This window comes from Anneissia japonica, unplaced genomic scaffold, assembly GCF_011630105.1.
Source record: "Anneissia japonica isolate Jap-2015-1 unplaced genomic scaffold, ASM1163010v1 scaffold287744_len224908_cov135, whole genome shotgun sequence".
NCBI lineage: Eukaryota > Metazoa > Echinodermata > Crinoidea > Comatulida > Comatulidae > Anneissia > Anneissia japonica.
Window position 1 is genome coordinate 94846 of NW_022705130.1, and position 4182 is coordinate 99027.

A 4182-nucleotide genomic window follows, 5' to 3' on the forward strand; every position below is an offset into this window, starting at 1 on the left:
CCGGATGAACTTATGCGAGAATAGATTGTATCTGTCTCTTATACACAGATGCTACCACGGCAAGAAAAAGGCCATGGACGTCCGTTGGCAGTTGCCGAATACGAGAGTGGGCTTCGCGACCGTTCACGTCACCGAAGACCTGACGACCAGCATGCTGAAGGTGGTCGGAGTCGACCTCGAATCTTCCGGAATCTACTCGTGCTACTCCAACGATTACTTTTCCGCTACCAGAACCTGGAAGACGAGTCACCGGAACGCTCGCGTTGTGGTTGCCGATTGGTTCGTGATCGATCCGACGACGACCACTTTATCCGAGGGATCCCGAAACTTTCGAGCATCGTGGGTGATCGACGAATCGTGGTACGGCACGACGCCCGGTTTCTGGTACTGGGTGTGCTTCGGTGTAAAGGGCCCTCTCCCGAAGGAGATTCTCGCAACGATGGTACCTTGTGCGTCGAATAATATGGCGGTCGTTGCGTTGTACAGCGATCTGGGAATAGAAGCGGACCAAGAAAAATGCAAGTTTTCGGAAAAGTCGATCTGTTGCATCCTGCCGGACGATCCGTGTCGTAGGTGGAGCAATGCGAAAGGTGTCATCATCGCAACGGACGCGCGCTCCGTCGCGGAGGGCAGTTCGTTAAACTTGGTGTGCTAGAGAGGATAAAATGTTGGCCGAAGAGTGCGGGTTGATTCATTCTCTTCGTTTGCGAAATGTAACCGCGCGCGACGAAGGTCTCTACGCTTGTTCCGGTTCTAACGGTGAGCAACTCGGTGAAAGTTCTCGTCGGCCAGGAAGCGAGACTGTCGACGTCCGTGGACCTGTTCTGTGAAAGGACGACAGCGGTAGATTCGAAGGCGCAGCAGATGAAGAAAGTTTCCTTGTTTCCCGAAGTACTGATACCGAAGGTCAGGGGAATGATAATACTGAGATGTACGACAACGCGGTCGACCTTCTCGGTGTCTTGGACGAAAAACGGCAAGGACGTGGGCGACGACAGGAGTCATCGTCAAGTATGCAATGGCGGTCACGAACACATGCTGATCATCGTCAACGTCAAGTTGCGGGATGCAGGATTGTACGGTTGCTCGTACGGGCAGATCACGGCGAATGCTTGGGTGGAAATTGCGAAAGCCGACGCACCTCCCCTTCTCGTCGAATATCACGCGAACGTGTGTAAGGACGCGTGTTCAGCATACCCGACCCCGCCGTCCAGGTGAGAAGAAACGGCTCTCTCGCCTGCTACTACTTCGACAGAAAGGCGTCTTGTCGAGCATCGATCACGAGGAGCACAGAGAAGACAGCATTCCCGTGCCCGAGGGTTCTGTGTCGACTACGATTTGCGCTCGCGGGAGGATGACGGTCGTCGAAATCGACACGGAATTCTTGAGGCAAGACCGACACCACATAATTAGACTGACGGTTGATTTTTTCGTTTTCAACTATACGAAAAGAGGGGAGGTCTTCGTAACCGGCCAATCAACGGGAGATCCGGAAGACGATACCGGCCACGGGTTGAAGGCGAGGAACCTATGCGAATTCAAGAGGAAAGGGGCCGAATCATTTAAAGGTGACAATCGGACTATAAACTATCCGTATCCGCCATTCGTCGTGCATGCCGCCTCGAAAAACCTAAGCCTTATTACTTTCCAAGAGTGGTGGAACAACCCCAAGTCGGAAGTGAACGTGGTTTACCTCTTTGGAGTCTCCAGTTCGGCGAAGGTACGATGGAAATTGGATGGCGTGGAATTAGAAAGCTTACCGCAACGCCGAAAAAAATTGGGAAGTCTGATGACCCTCACCTGTCACGACCACAGGGTCGTCGGCATCCTAGAGCTTCCGACTATCGTCGAAAAAGCGAAGGTTTTCGCGACGATACAAGAAGGAAACAAGAATTTCGTAGTAGGCCGAACGGTTCGGGTGTACAGGAACGGCGACGAGCCGATCATGAAACCCTCGACGTTTGGATGCGACGAAAGGCCGAATGAATATATCGGCGTTTCTCTTCACTACCGGGAGTCATCCCGCCATTATCTACCGGATGAAATGCGAGAATAGAGTGTATATTTTGTGTGTGTATGTGTGTTCGTGTAGTAAATAAAGAGACTATCGAAAACAAAATAATTCTTTGTAATCTATTTTTTTTTAATTGGTATATCATAATCATTCGTAATTCAACAACCGTTCGTTGCAGTACTTGAGATACCGATCGTCGAGTTGAACGACGTCGGTTACAGAACCGTCGAATCCCAAATTTCTCGCAAACTCTGCAAATAGTACGAATGCCCGAGCATCGTCCACGTCGACGTTGAGGTGAAGAGACGCCATCACGAACGGCGATTCGAACAACCCGTGAAAGTAGGCTGATGCATTACGAAAGTTGACGATTGCCTTGATGCCGCTGTCGTCCGATGCGAACACGTGAGCTCCGCCGCAGAAATCGTCTGACATGAATCCGTGATCGTCGGAGCCGAGAACGATTGAAAACAGGAACTCCTTCATGTCTTTTCATGTGGACGTTCGCAGAGAAAATGATCTCCCATTTTTCGTGTTCGTTCGCTCTAAACTCTTCCGGAGTTCTTCCTTCGCAGAAGAGAAAATCTCTTCGAGGTAACCTTTCGAGGCACCGTGTTCATCATCGTCGTCGTAGCGGGCACCCAGCCTTCCGGGAAGAGGAGCAGGACGGCGGTAACGATGAACCCGTTGTCGAGGGTCGTCGTCCTGTCCACCACTTTGATTTTGACACCGAACGTTTCAGATTGTGAGAAGACGACCCTGTCGACTATCCCGTTGAGTCCGATCCTGTACACGAAATCGGCGTCGGCGAACTTCGTCTCGGACACCCAATCTCCAGGTGTCGGGTGAGAAGGGATCGAGGTGGAGCTGAAGTAGCCGGACGGAACGTGAACTGTCGTGACGACGTTGCCGTGAAAGGCGACGACGGCATCGCTTTCAGGAAAAGAATGCAAAGTAAGACGCTCACTGTCCTTCTGCCTGTGCTCTTCCGGAACGGCGATCGGATGTCTGAGTATCACCTTCCATTCTCCGTGCGTCCTCCTACCCGCTAATCCACCGCTTGCACGTCTCATCACGATCAGAAGATGATCTCCGTGTCCGTCGACGTACCAAAGACACAGGCGGCGTGCGCGACGTAGGAATCGACTCCGACCTCCCCGAAGTTCGCGTCCACCTTCCAGACGCCGCCGCTGTTTCGCTCGTTCGACAGATCGTACGTTTCCAGTTCCTTAGGGCCCCATCGCTCAGCAGTAGGACGTGTTCGTCGATCCGGCACAAAGACACCGACTCGTTCGTTCGCGGCACCAGCGAATCTGACAATCTGACGAACGTGCCGTTGATCGGATTGTAGGGGAGCAGGCGCATCGAGCAACCGTATTCGAGGCTCCGGTCCGGACAAACCATGTACGCGAGGTTCCTCGCGACCGCCGTTCGGTAAAAAGAAGCGGTCATGGAGGAGTTCTGGACGTGCACGGATGGACGAACGGAAGGTTTCGGCGGAGGGCACGCAGGAGAAGTGCCGAAGGTCGCTGTCTGCGGAACGTTGTGACGGACGCCGAGCGCGTCGTCCTCGTTCATCGAGTGGTGCCGGAAGACGGACTTGGCATATTCGGTCGCGTCATTGAAGAGCTGGTCGATGGACGACAGATGAAAGAGCTTGCGGTGGACGCTCAGCAGCACTTCCGGATCGTTTAGCAACCTCGGTCGAATCAGCGATACCAGCGCGTGCTTGTCCCGCTTGCTTTCGCCAGGATTGGAGGTCAGCCACTTCCGGACCAGATGCAGCAGGTATCCTTCGGACGCGTAGTAAACGTTTTCGATCTTCGGACCTTCCACCGGATCGTCGTGTCTGGACGTATCGAGCCATGTGGTCAGCTCGTGCCATCGAAGCTCCTGCTGATGAAGCATCAGCTTGCCGAACGTCCTGCACACGGCCGAATCGACGGCGTTCATCAGGGTCGGGGAACAGATGCGTGCTGCGGTTCTTCTCGCTCTGAGCAGATCGTTCGCTGATAGTTCGTACACTGCCGAAACGAACACGCAGATCGCATCCTTGCAACCCGTCCGCTCGGCCATGTCCAAGCAGGCAACGCGCTCGTCGTAAGAGAGCGCGTCCACGAAGTCTCGATCTCTGTCCTCGTTCATGAACTTGATCAGAGCACGCACCA